This window comes from Cupressus sempervirens, chromosome 8, assembly GCF_028749045.1.
Source record: "Cupressus sempervirens isolate cs-2001-9-10 chromosome 8, ASM2874904v1, whole genome shotgun sequence".
NCBI lineage: Eukaryota > Viridiplantae > Streptophyta > Pinopsida > Cupressales > Cupressaceae > Cupressus > Cupressus sempervirens.
In genome coordinates this window covers 226,444,583-226,460,123 of record NC_143125.1, presented here as the reverse complement: position 1 = coordinate 226,460,123, position 15,541 = coordinate 226,444,583, and the positions used below count along the sequence as shown (strand labels likewise).

The 15,541-nt window shown below is 35.7% G+C and overlaps 1 protein-coding gene across 2 annotated transcripts in view; it reads left to right on the top strand.

The window, feature by feature from the left end:
- The window catches only part of RAD4 (DNA repair protein Rad4 family), a 189,051-nt gene that overhangs the window by 79,113 nt on the left and 94,397 nt on the right, over window positions 1-15,541 (top strand). The window lies entirely within an intron of this gene.

The following is a 15,541-nucleotide window of genomic DNA, read 5'->3' as shown; positions in this document are numbered from 1 at the left end:
AGATTGAATGCATACCTATTCAACTATCATTGTTTGCAACTTTGCACAATAAACTGCATTTTATTGCAATCTTAATCTTTTTTAGCTTCAGTTAAATATGCATTTGATGTGTATCACTGTATTGTATACTCCGCTGAGTCCAGTTATGTTTTAACAATTTTAGTTTCCTTGCAGTTTGGTAGCTAGTTTCTTTGTCTGACTTCTCCATGCATTTGAATGCATGACATATCTCCTTATTAGATTCATTAGGTAATAATATCTTCTTCTATTTTAGTTCATCCACAGTCAAGACTTCAACTGCCTCTCTTTATTTATTGAAGCTACTGATACAGCAGTTTGTAAGCAATTCAAATCAGTACAATTTCAATTCTTTTAACTTCGCAATTTAATATCTCTGCTTTATGCACAGTGAGACCAATCTATTGAAGTTTTTTCTCTGTATTCTGAAATTGGTTGTGGAATTCTTTTCTGATTTAATCTTTGGCATAGCGTAAGAGCTGTTATGTTTTTCTTTTGTATTCTCTTTAATTAACTTATTAGATGCATCTTCTCATTAAATTTTGCAAAATAAATGTATTTTTAATTAAATTTCAGCGGTTTTTAGGTTCTCGAGTTTTTAACGAGTTTTTTTTTTAAATCGCCGAGTTTTTCCCGATTAAACTTTTGGGGGGCTTGGCGAGTTTTTGCATTTGGCGAGTTTTCCAACTATGGTTATGAGGAAGTTGCTGAAGACTTTGAGGTTGCTGGATCTAGTGGTGAAGAAAGAGCCCATCAAATGTAGATATTTGTGGAAGAGAAAACTGGTCGGTTGGATAGATCTGAAGCTCGATTGAAATTGAATAATAAGATGAAAGTTTCTAATTACTTAGGTACTTTGAATCTTGAAGACTGGATTGATTGGATTGGAGAGTTGTCAGACTACTTTGAGTTAGAGGATATTGGTGATCCACTTAGAGTGAGGTTGACACAGTATAAGTTGAAAGGACATGCTACTTTATGGTGGAAAGAATTGTAGAGAGATAGAGAAGATGAAGGTGAAATGAAAATGATTAGGTGGAGGTTGATGATGACTAAATTGAAGACTAAGTTCATTCTTGTTGATTATGAACTTGGGTTGTTTAAGAGATTGTAGAATTTGAAACAAATGGATATGTTTGTGAAAGATTATACCGAGGATTTTTACAAGTTAACAATTCGCTCTGGACATAGAGAACTATCTAAGGAAAAGGTGGCTAGGTATATTAATGTTTGAGATTCAATATTCAGGATGAGATTGGTATGCTGAAGATTGATTTGGTTGAGGGTGCTTATTAGTATGCCCTGAAGGTAGAAGATAAGTTGAAGAGAAGACATCAAGGTAATTCCTAAGGGAGGGAGAAACATGATCTCTCGGTGAAAGATAAACAAATTGTTGAGGATGAACTTGATGGAACTCAGAAATTTTTGGCATTTTCTTGAGATGCATTCGTAGTTGGCATTGACTGTTTGTGGGTAATATTTGATGCTTCTTCGGGAATCCCTAATTTGTAGAGACTTGCCCTCACTATTGAGTCAGTGTCAAAATTGACAAAGGAAGAAACAATTTGCCTCTGTGTTTCAGTATTGGTTAGCAAGTTGGTTTCCCTCATGACAAATAGTAAGGCAGGGAAATGTTTGTGATTCAGATCTAGCATTGTTTCTTTGGTCCAAGAATTTGATGGATCAGATAGCTAAAGTTTCTTCAGAATATAAGGCTGGGAGCTATTATATTGGCTTCAGTTTGTCGTGCACTTGGAAAGATGAATTGATTATATGAAGTCATGCATGATTCTATTTGGCTTCCCACAGTAATGTATTCAATCACTTTTTTGGAAGCATTATTTGAAAATCAGGAAAGACAATCTGTTTGGAAATACAATAGTTGTTATTATCATCTTACTTTAAGAAAGAACTTCTCTAGGACCTTTGGATCTATGTCATGTCCCCTTTCTAGCGACATGACTTTAACAAGGAATTTGCCTATCATCGACCCTCGTAGGCAAATGCTTATGGGAAGAGGGTCATTTTTGTCTTTCGATGATTACATTTTGCTCTCGGAGAATAATAATTCAGTAAGTGGGGCTTACTCGTTCTAATATTAAATTAAGGTTGTACTCTACTTTATAAAGTTATTCATTTAATTTTATAAAGTTTAATAATTAAAGTACATCATAGAAGATGATTCCGGAAAACTTCCAGTAACTTCTCAGCGAAGTGAATAAATAGAGGACATAAGGCTCCCATTGGAACAAGCGGTTTTGTGGATTCGACTTCTATTCCAATTAGAGTGATTTGTAGCCATTGGGTCTGCAAATTCTCAGATTATCTTTGGGAACGATAACTCCCATTGATAAGCAATTTTGAGGGTGTGAAATATCGCCTGAATTATTGCAATCTGGAAGTGATATTACAGTCACTTCACTCGAGCAGTAATCGATGGCTGAGGCCAAGTTATGGATTTCTTGCATTTTTGATTGACTAAGAAGAAAATTGTATCCATCAAATTGTTGCAGAATCAGCGAAATTCGGAGGGAAACCCAAAGGAAAAAAATTAAGTGGTATCAAAGTAGACACGATTCATGTCACAAGTCGGCGGATTTAAATCCTGAAGAAATTATAGGCAGCGATCCAATTTCCAGCAAGCAAGATTTTAAACCTCCGATTCAAGATTTTTTTCCCCATAGTTCGTTCGTCATATTGGAGCCATGAAAATATCGAAGGCGGAATAGTTTAGAATTTGCGGGCTCGTTTGCAGAGATTAAAGGCGGAAATTCGAGCCGAACTGGGGTGGATTGCAATCGATTTACATTTGTGGTGGGTCGATTTACTCAAACATAGTGTCCACCAGTTTCAGGGTTTTCCCAACACGATCCGAACTATATCTTTTTCGGCGGATAACTTAGGGTAAGAAACTTGCAAGCTCCGAGTTCCTCCAGTCGACTTTGCCACGGGCGGCTCTCCTTCAGCAGTCCAGTATCTTCTTCGGAGACGATTTATCTGTATTCAACTGTTGATAAATTCGACTTGAGACCTGGTACCAACTCCAGCAAACCCTTGGAAATTTATAGCTATCCAGGTTCCAGCGTTTTTTTTGTTTTAAATTTGCTAAAATAGTTTTAATACATTGACAACGGAAGAAGTTATTATAGATTGATAATTGTACGTCTCTGCCATGAATATTTAAATTTTTTCCAACTGTATTGGAGTCAGTCTTTATCTAAAATAGCTCAAATTCAGACAAGTTTTTCCAAGGTAATATTATTATTAAAATTGATTTAATTAGTAAGGGTCATCTCAATCTAAGAGACAAAGATCGGATATTAAAAGCCAAGCTTCAGTTTTTCAATTTGTTGCTATGGAGAGTAAAAGAAGAACAATGCCTTTGTTTAGGTTCAGGTATAACCAGTTATCATTCAAGTCATTTGCTTGGTAAGGCTGCATCACAAGAATCTATAGGCAATTAATATCAACAGTCTTTAGATGATGTATTAAATCTGCGGATTTAGCCTGTGGGAGAGATATATCGAGTGTTGAATCAGTCAAAGAAGATGCTCCTGAAATAAAAATTGCAATTATTCTAAGACAAGCATGATAATGCAATGTGTTCAAATAGAAGAGTTCAAAAATATTCTTGTGCACCATAAGTCTTTGATGTATCCTTTTATGGTAGGGAATGATATGCATGGATAGCCTGAGAAAGCAAGAGCCCAGCCTGAAGATAATCACCGAGTGGTTGTGCGGAAGTTATTCATGGTAAAACTCAGGGAAAATAAAGAAAATATAATGAAATAGAATGTTTACAGCATATACACTTGAAAGGTGATATTGAGATCATCATAGGTGGAGGCGTAAACCATTAAATGCTGTTCCTATTGCCCTGCGCACTCACCTGCGGATAAACTCATATATTGCTTGGCAGAAAGTGGCCCAATAATTTCAAGGTGACCATTAACATTTACGGCACTATTTGTGAATGCATAATCATTGAACCCAGGTTTGTGGTCGGATGTGGATGTTTGCATGCGCAGGTAGATAGCAAAAGAGGCGAACTTTTTGAGTTTTCTTGAGAGAGAAGGTAGCGTCCATGTGTCAGAGATGTGGCTTCGAATTAGACTGATCCTCACGTGATTGAGGAAGTAGGAACCGTGACTTCGCGATTTATCCTTGTATCTAATAGTGCTTGGTTGTGTGTCTTACGCAAGTTTAAAGGATGTTGTAGGCAGCATGAATGCGGGTGAATCCTGGAGCAGTTAGGATGATACACTGCAATTTGAAATCGCATGGCCCACGATTCTGCAAGTAGCAACCAATGTAAACAAAGGCCTGGACATATATGCGCAGAGCATGAAGTGCCACTACAATGAGGAGGATCTAGAACGATGAGGTGGAATTTCAAAATGTAGCATTAATTCAATTGCCAAGTTTATTTTCGAGAGGAATTTTATTGACATCGATATATTATCATTATACAAAGTTTTTATTAGGGATGAACTTCTAAATTTTGTTAGAAGGGAGTTATGATTAGTTTCTAGTCATGAAGAGGCACGTTGTTTAGAAAACAAACGATGCCTTTCAAATGTTTATAAATACATGTAAAGTAAAGCAGGAGAGAGAATAGATATTCATTTTTCATTTCTTAGAAATTTTATATTGATGCATCAATCATAAAATCTTAGGCTTGTTCACAAAGTGGTCAGCCCATATATCAAAAGAAAGGCTCATAGTAGCCCATGTCTTCCTACGAGTACGCCTAAGATAGGTCATGGAAGCCTCTAGAGCCATCCTCTTTGTTGGTTCCCAAAACCGTAGATGGGAATCCTACGAGCCTTGCCTGCTTGATGCTGGGATATCCAACTGGTCAAGGCCAACTTGACATAATTGAACAGTGTAGTCCGAGTTCCTTGCACTTTTGGCTCTGCAAAACCAAGGCGGGTGTACCTGATCCTGGACAAAACACTTAGATCCAAGACTCTTATAGCAAATTGATTAGAATGCGATTGTATGGAAAGTTTTCTTTACGAAAAGAATTATAGAAAAACTTTAATCTTGAAAATTATGAATTAATAAATAAATGTAATAATATTTTAAATAAAGAATGAATCCAACAAATGAATATATTAATTTTTCAATGGAAAGAAATGAAACATTTGCCGGCATATGGATTATGAATCAGGAGTAAAAGACTAGTGCTTAATTAAATGGGTAATTAGAGTCAATATTATAAGCTGAAATGTACAACTTTATAAAATTCAACATATTTAAACTATAAACAAGTTTAACAATCTAGACGTGACAGATCAATTATATGAATGCAATTTTAAACTAGTCTAGAATGCGCTTTAACTCCTATGATATGGAGACAAACTAGACATAAATACGCAAAGAATTAAATATTTAACAATATCTATGTATATCAAATTTAAAACGCAATAATGACCTAGTCCACTTGTTCGAACATTAAAATATTTATACAAAATAAGTACAAATATTTATAAAGGACAAATTAATAATAATTTAGAACTCTAAAATTTAAAATAAATAATTATCCCAGAAATAAAATCACAATAAAGACACTCCTTATAGATGATCAATCTATTGCAAATTTATCGGGATCGCACACGATTCACCCAATAATTCAATCCACGGGCTTTGTTCAGGAATTCATTTCTTTGCCAATTCGAAGAATATAATACACCATAAGTGCCTCATGGTATACAACAATTAGAAAGAGTCTATATGCATATGAATCTGAATTTGATTTTACATCTCCTACTTATAATATGTGAAGAGTCACGATTTGAATAGTTGTGTCTTAATGAAAAAACATATTTTAATGACACATCCTTTCAAAACTAATAACTAATCACTAACTCCTATGAAATATTTAAAATATAAACTTCTCATGATAACTGGTTGAGAATTGGATCATATAAGTTGAACAGGGGCATCTCATCAATGCTAATAAAACAACCTCCAGGATTCGCCTTTTCCTCATAGACATGTCTTTGAGGGTGGTGATGTCCGCACGTATCCTCTGAATGCAAAATCCGTTCATATTCAGTGATTCCAACACACAAATAACTTCATCGTGGCAATACAAAGGCGCTGCTGCTTTTAATTGTTATTGGACATAACATGAAGATGTCCGTGTACGTCCTTAATACCACCCCCAATGTGTTTAGTCATACTTGCGACAAATGAAAATGATCATTAGATATAGGTATCAAATAATGATGAGCGGTCTTATGAAGTATGAAAGTTCTGATTTAATCCGGAATCGATTCAATTCCTTGCTTCATGCATGCCAATGAGGTTCAGAATTCCATGTTTGCGCATAACTGTTTGTGTATGATCATATCCTCTGATGAATCTATTGGTTCTCATTCAATGTTCAAGCTTGAGATATTCTTCAGAATCGTTGGATATGTATAGTCATTATCTTAGTGATCTTGAAACACTTAATAGAATCTCTTGTCTTAGATACATGCCACTTCTTTGTTAATATATTATGTAGAGAGTGACCATCATGAATATGTTCAAAAATACTTCAATCATTTCCAGATTTTACAAGTCAGGTGAATCTCTTCTCAACTCTGATTAATATGTCTCTTATCTGCTCAAACAATCTTCATAATTCTGCCTTAAAATCCCTGATGAATCTGTTCATCATATCACCATTATTGTGCTCAAATCTTCTCTGTAAGGCTGCTCACATTTTCCATATAAGTCTTCTCAAAATCTGTAATCAAACTGGTTAAATGAATGCTTTAGAAGTATTATTACATCTCACTGCCTTTTGTGCAGTATCCTCCATTCTGTCTAGTATCGAACACAGGGTGTCGTGTGTGATAATATACATCTCTATCCAAACACTGAAATAATCAGACTCTTGCTCCAATTCTTTTTCAGAACATTGGTTGCTTCTTATTTCTTTTGTTTGACACAATCAAAATATATATTCCATCATATTTTTCTGTGAGTGGGTGACTTAATCATATTATTGATGCTGCTGTACCTAGCATTCTTCATATACAGCTGATGATATCATTGTGGTAAAATCTTCCAAGCCAACTTCTCCTTTAGAATAATCAAAACATGCAGGACAGATTAGCCAATATTGTTAGATGATTTCCAAAATACTAATTTATAGAGCAATTCATCGTCTTCTACACAATAAGTCATCCATCAAAACAACTTTCTTATGCATCCATTTACATTATATTTTGATGAAGAAAAAAGGTATTCTAGACTGTTAGTTCTATCTTTATGAACACGTTCTCGATCTGATCCTTATTATAAATGTAATGATGTCTGATATCAATATGGCTTCAGCAATGATACAATTATTGTTTCTCACATGGTCATATAATCCTATAACATTAATCTGATGCCTTTTAGCGACTATATCCTTTTGACTTAAGTATTTGACCAAGGAGCTCTCCATCTTTTCATAACTCCATCAGCATGTAAACATAATCATCATCATCTTCAAATGCATTGCTGAAATGGACTGCATGCACATGCTCATTCTCGGCTCGCAATATTTTGACTTATCTCTTAAGTCTTTAACATCAGTAGGGAACAATAATATATATCTTCATACTTTTAATCATGGATGCTGATACTCATAAAATATGCTCAAATGGATGCCTAAATTTTCTAATTTTTGGGCTCCATCACTCTCTCCCTGTATCTAAGGTTGAACCTCAGTGACATGCTCATCCTCCTCATGCTCATGCTCATGCTCATGCTCATCCTCATAATCCTCATCATTAGAGTCAGATCCATCACTGTCGGCCTTAGGGTCTTGCATTGAGTCTCCTCGTGCTCTAGCCTCCTTGACTGCCATCGCCATTGCCTCTGCCTCTCGATCAACCTGATGAACTCACTCCAAGTCTTCATCACCTAAGATAGGATCATCAACCTCTGTGTTCCATTCGGCTTATATATCAACCTTCTCTAATACAATGGGAGATGTATCGGTTCCCAAAATCTGTTTGTGGCAGAAATGAAGGTTGTAGTGAACAAAAACAAGATTATTCAACTTTTTTGTTGTCAACCTATTGCAACTCTTCGAGTGTATATGCTTGAACATACTCCAATTGCCCTTGCATCCTGAAGCATTAGATGGTTGACTCATGATAAGAATTGCAATTCTCTGTAGATTTGGCACCTTATTGCTAAACATCTCTCATCATACATCTGAGACAAGAAAATTTTAAATCAGTTCTATAAATTTGACTATATCAATCTAGATTCTAGATTCTAAAGTGGTAATAAAATAGAATTTAGAATTTGGAATCATATATTTTTACCAGACATCAATTCTGTCCGATTTTTCTTGCACAAGTCTCGTGAAAATAAGTCTTCTAGTGCTTTCTTATACATCTCTATCTCACGGACTATAACTATTCCAACAATTGCATCAAGGGACATTCTCTCTATAACATCATAGAGGCCACTCAACACCTTTTCACCAGCTTTAAAATTTGGGCTGAATTGGTATGCTAGGTTAAGAAAGTGGGTAGCTGCATGTATAGGTCTATGAAGTAGATTGTGCCATCGCTTATTAGTGACATCCCATACGTGACCATATTTGATTCCCTGCATAAAAAGCTCGAATGGTCTCTTTTGCACTATCCATGCCCTCATAAATGTAACCCATTGAGGGTTTCTGTCCATTAACAATCCATAGGATAAGAGGCTCTATGAACTGCAATCATTGTGAAAAACAAAACATTAAGCTTTAAGTTTTCCGTTTAAAAATGAACAATGTGAATGTCAAACATAAACAAGTTTTTAAAACTTTAACAAAAATAGTGAAATGAAATGGACATGAGCACAAAAAGGAAAATTTACTCCACAATCTCCTTGGCGGGTTTCGAAAAGCCACTCTCATAAAAAATCCTATCAACCACCTCAACTGCTGCACTGAGCTTTGAATATGATAAATTTTTTCACTCTTTACATACAAATATACCTTTCAAACCAGCCTTTGCGTTAAGAAAAGATTTCTACGTGAGAAAATTCGTTGCAAATCTAGTGACCGCTAGACGAGAGAACTCTTTATGTGTCGCCTCATAAGGTTGAGGACCCAAGCATGATTATATATGAACTTGCAAATATTCCTTGCTTGCTTTATAAATTTTTTTATTAAAGGAATTTTATCTAGATCCTCCAACATAAAGTCAAGGCAATGAGCAACACAAGGGATCCAAAACAAGTGGCGGTGCCTATCCATAAGAAGTTTACCAGAAACAACATAATTTTCTGCATTATCTGTCAGAATTTGCACCACATTCTCTTCACCCATCTCTTTCAACACTTCCTCCATTACCTCACAAAGATATTAAACATTTTTGGTTTTCCTTGAGGCATCAATTGATTTGAAAAACACTATGGAACTTGAGAAAAAGAAATTTAGTACAATCACAACGATCAATCAATTACTACTAAATTATTAAATTCTATCTTTCTAAGTACAAAATTGAATTACATGATGAGGGAACAAGAAAATTCAGTTGTGTTCTATTTCTTCTATCAGTCTAACCATCGGTCATGATGGTGCAACGCTTTGCGACCCATACTTTATGCTGCTCCTCAATTTCAACTTTTACATCAGCAATGTGATGGGCCAAAATAGGACCTTTTAGCTCCTCATCATTAGGGGCTTTGAACCCCAAACCACAAACAGTAACAACATCTATGACAATTTGCCAATAAGGAGACTTAAAAGTTAAAAAAAATTAAATATACAATATAAGTATGCTTATTATGCAAGCAAGGGAAGACATACAAATTAAAAATTAAAATAATAAGTACCTTGCTGCATTAAATGAAAGGTTGTTGTAGAAGAAGAAATCTCCAAGTGTCAGCTTTGCTTGCACATGCTTCTCTTATTCCAAGCCATGCACTCAAGTGATGGTTGTGCACTTGGAGTTGTGTGTGGAACAAAGATGGAACCAAGTCAAGATCTTTGCATACGCACCCATAGCCCAATGCTCGCAGTCTGAGATGTAGTATTAGAAGAAGGTGGAATTGGTGGGTGATCATGTCCATGATAACTTAAAGAGCTCTCTACACTTCTAGTTCCAGCTAATTGTGCCATCTCTTCTTGTTGCTTTTTGAAATTTTTTTTTTCTTTAAAAATTCCTCTAAGAGAGCTTGCATATCACGCATAACATCTTGAGGTACCTCCTTGCATTTTCTGATATTACGCTTTGGTATATGTGCAAGGTGATATTTCAATCTATTAATGCCTCCCCCATTATATTATCATACAATGCCAACATGTCACAACTCCTTTCTTATGCCTAGGAATAACATGTTTCCAAGCCCTATCTCTTGCTACTGTACTAGGGTCAGCATCATGGTAACTTTTAGGCCTAGTTCCACTACCCTTAAGATGAGACACGGTGTTCCACAGGGACATGTCCCCTATGCATTTAGGCTTGTGCCCGTCTCGGGGACGAAACAGGGATGGATTTTTGCCGTCCCCAAAGTTGTCCCCTTTTTGATGGTGTTCTTGGGAGATTTGATTGGCCGACTTGGTGTATTTAATTCGTGTTATGCATGATTGTGATGTGGATCAATATTGGGATGTGTGTGGACCTTTGGGGTCTTGGTTCTTTCTCCTATGTGCATTTAGTGATTGTTTTAAGCCGACTAAGGCTCTTTATGTTTATTTGGATTCTAGATGATTCTATTCGCAATAGGCTGACTTGTGGCCATACGAGTATTTAAGGAGTTGGGTAGTGTTTAGGCAATAGGAGGGTAGCAGGGATTCAAGTTAAGAATCTAGATATGCAAATTGTAGGCTTATTGCGGGGCGCTCAACCAAATGGGGCACCCATGCTATGTTGGTTGAATGAAGAATCTATGACTCGGATAGGGAGACTCGCCCTACTATACTAAAGGGGACTTGGTCCGGGATCAACAAGGAGATTGCTTGGTGGCTTGCAAGCACAAGTTTATATCTTGCTTGGGGTTTCTTCCAAATTTGCTGTTGTGTAACCGATTTGGGCTAGCTAGGATTGGGTTGGATCTTGCGAGGTCTTGCAGATTTGTATTTGGCCGTAACTGGGAAGGCCTTATAGCCAGACACATTTCATGTAATTAGTTGTTTTATGAATAAAGAATTGAGTTTGGTATCAGAGCTTGTATCTTGGCGTTGTGTTACCGCTGTGGTGTTATTAGTTAGGGCCTTGGACATCTCATTTGGAGATTCTTTTGGCCTTGCACAATGTTAGGTGGTATAAGAGCGAAGGTTGATCTGGTGGGTGATTGTTGGAGTGTGATCATAGAGAGTTCGTGTGATTTGTGTTACAATTTTGTGTTCTTGGATTTGTGATTTGTTTCTAGTTGTTTGTGAGAAGTGGCAGGTTGCGATCTGACTTGAAAGCAACTCGGTTTTGTCACAAGATGTTCGGGTAGGATTCATTGTAGAGGGTTTTCGAAGATCTTGGAAGATGCCTGCAAGAAGATTGGACCCTAGGGTGATTGCAGATCTCTGTGATGTTGGGGAGACTAAAATTTCAGAAAAGGTTAGATTAGATTACATATCTGAGATGGAGTTGATGAAGAATGACATGGTCACTGAGATCATGAGGGCTATAGCTAGTGTACTGAGGAATGTGGGTACTTAAGATTGTTATGAGGAAGCTGTTGAAGGCTTTGAGGTTACTGGATCTAGTGGTGAAGCCAAAGTTGATCGGATAGAGAGATTTGTGAAAGACAAAACTGGTTGGTTAGATAGATCTGAAGCTTGGTTGAAACTAAAACATAAGATGGAAGTTTTTAGTTTCTTAGGCACTTTGAATCTTGAAGACCTGATTGATTGTATTGGAGAGTTGGAAGACTACTTTGAGTTAGAGGATATTGGTAATCCGCTTAGAGTGAGGTTGACACAGACTAAGCTAAAAGGACATGCTGCTTTATGGTGGAAAGAATTGCAAAGAGATAGAAGGAAGGTGAAATGAAAATGACTTGGTGGAGGTTGATGGCGACTAAATTGAAGGCTAAGTTCATTCCTGCTGATTATGAACTCATATAGATATCATATATAGAGTTGGGATTCACATATGTCTACATGATTTGATTATTCATAGAGATCTTGAAATTACATTGCCAATGGTTGTGAATATTTGACATTGTTCCCATAGTGGCACAGATGTTGTCATTATAACATTTAACATAAGGAAGTAGGCAAAAATAAAACTGTAGTGACAATGTGGTTATGTGAGAACACAATAGTTGCCTTGGAGCAAAGCATTAGAGTGGGTTATTCATAGTAATGAAAATTGCCACGAAATCCCCTAAATCGGCGGTTTGGCAATTCAATTCACGGTTCCTGATTTTTTTGGAATTGGTGAATCATTTCAGTGGCAAAAAATCACATGAATCACCTCTGTGAATTGCAAAAAATCAGCCATGCAGGTAGGAAAAAAGTCAAGTCAAATTTTAATAAAAACACATATTTTTAAATTTTTTTTTGCCTTTCCTCTTTGTTTTAACCCTAAAGGGCCTTCTAATTGTTTAGCATGAGTAAAAGAGAGGAAAAGTGAGAGTAGAAGAGAAAAGAAAAACCACTGGTTTGCAACCAACAAGAAGGAAGAGCACCAAAAAAGGATACGTTTACAAATACTAATAGACATACATTTATAAATATTAAATACTGATAGACATACGTTTCATGGATCTTGATTCTTCATCTTACATACATTTATGATTTGATGTCTTATGGATCTTCATCTTACATACATTCTATGATTTGACTCATCACCATCCTATGATTTCTATTTACTTTAGCTACAATTTACATTTTACGTGTAATGTAGTTACGTATGTGATGGATTTATCATTTATGTTCCATGTTTATGCATGTTAGCTTCTTTTGATGATGTTATAGTGTGTTTAAGTTATATTCAATAAATGGTGCATGAAATAAGTTTTAAATTGTTAAAATCTTAAAATTCAAGGCTTTTTTAAATTTGCCGATTCGTGGCTGATTCGATTCTAATTCATGGCCTATTTGCGATTCAATTTGGCCTTGCCGATTCCAATTTGATTCTGATTCTTGTTACTTTGGGAACATGACAACTAGAGGGCTCAAATTGTACCTAAGAAATCCATCAGAATGGTAAAATATATTGAACTAAACATTATTACGATCAACATCAGTGCAACTGTAACCTTTCCCAATTACCAGTAACCTATGAGCTATATGACTTGGGCAAAGAAGGATTCTAGAGTCTTTGGTGTATAAATGTTACTATTAGTATGGAAACTTTTGGAGAAACAAGAGTATCCTGTTTTGTGTAAGGAGTATGACCCTAAATAATATTCAGAGATGAGTTTTGTCGGAGGCTTTCCAAAGAAACTTCATTTGTAATTTTGTGAATCATTTTTGTCAAATTTCATAATCACTATTCATATCAGCTGGTAAGGGAACTTGGGTCGTGTTGTTCTCAAATTGTTGTAGAAGCAACTCTATTACTGCTATGTATTGTGGTTGAATCTCCATATTCCTTTGATGGCGGGGCCATCAATTATAATGGAAAGTGGTAATAGGAGAGTGTGAAGAACTTATTCTAATTCTTGGATCAAGTTATGGGTCCATTTGAGTCATAGAGTTATTAAGTCGTACATAAGAAAGATGGCAAATTTTTGTGGATATAGAAGGTGCATACTTTCTTGCCACAAAATTACATGATATAATGTTGCAACTATCAAGGAAGGACAGTTGAAGTTGCATGTTGACATGCTTATCATGAATGCGAGTTTTGTAGTATGTTCAATGGATTCCATTGAACACATACACATTTGGTATGATAACCATCACCATAATTCTACTCAAGATATGCAGATGAGACACAAGACTAAAGTTGATCTTATGGGTCAACGATATAAGAGTGGGAATCTTACATGGGTGGAATTATAGTCAATGTTCCATTCCCACTTGAACCATCTTTAGAGGGGAAATGTTACATTCTCAAACAATCTAAGAAGGCAATTTTCTGAACCTTCATGTGCAGATAAGTATTTCCTGTCCGTGATTGTTACATTTATCTACCCATTGTAGTCTCTCTCTTATTTGTATTTCTATACATACTATAAAGAGCAATTTGCCTTGATGTTTTCCTGTGTCTGGGGATGTTCTTGTAGGAAAAGATACTTGAACATGCTACCAAATATTGTGCAAAACTCAATCTTATGACTTCAGGCTATCTTATGCTTCAGTCAAACTTTTGATGACCTTGATTGTATTGATGCAGAGGGAGTCTGACACTTCATCAAAGACAACCTTGTGCGAGGAGTTCAGAAGGTTGATATCAAATTCAAAGGGAGTTTGACATTCTATCCGAAGCAACCTTGGATGGAAGAAGTAAACAGATTAAGAGGTATAAGTTCAAGGTGAAATTCCGTGTAATGCATTCTTCTATGTGAGAGAGAAGTTTGAGGTGAAAACCCTTGTTCCACCCTCTAGCAGTAGCTATGGTGGATCCACCCTCTGACTTGGTTCATGGTGGATATCATGTGAATTACTACATGATTATGTTGGAAAAAATCATGCGAGATAACGATCTTTCATCGATGTTTGTATATGTTCACTATTGTAGGGTGACAATCTTAAGAATGGCTTGGTCTGTTATCATGATGAATCACATTAAGTTGCTGCCCCCGAGATCATGATAACGAATGTGTCATGATGTACTACATTATGTTGCTGTCCCAAAATGAGCCGGAGATTAGATAACATATATCCTTCTAGAATATAACATATTCTTTTGGTAGGCATCTTGAACTTGATGCTACTGCACATACCATAAGAATATGAGATTGGTAAATTATCATGAGTATGATATGAATATCACATGGTTGATATTCCTTGTTGGATCATACTTTTGATGATATCGAAAGATAACAGCTAATTTTGGTGGGTATGATTTGATATCCTTAAATATGTCATTTCCAAGAATCGCATATTGAGATGATATCTCTCTATATGCTTGAGAGCATAATGAGATGATATCTCTCTATATGCTTGAGAGCATAATGTGTTCTATAACAATCCTCCCTAGCTAAGAGGGAGTGTTAATGTTGTAGCTTCAGTCAGATTGATTTGATCTAAAGATAACCCTTCTATGATTATTGGTTAAACATTATTGCAATTGGTTAATCATCAGTTAGACAAACACACATATATATTATATATATTTAATTATTATTATATATATAAATATATATATCGTATATAGATATGGTTATATATACTATTGTTAATATATTGTCTAATGATGAGTAACTTATAATTTACCATAGAGACATGTCTCTTCTTTAGACATATCTCCTCTATTTATATTTATATATCATTCAAATCTGCATTTGGAACACACAGAAATAAATGACAGTATTATTATATTTGCAGAAAACGATCCTTCAAGATTAACAAGCTCAAGTTCAAATATGATAAATTGTGCACTTTGGTGAGCATACCAACTTATTTAAATTTTTTTTGCTTTTG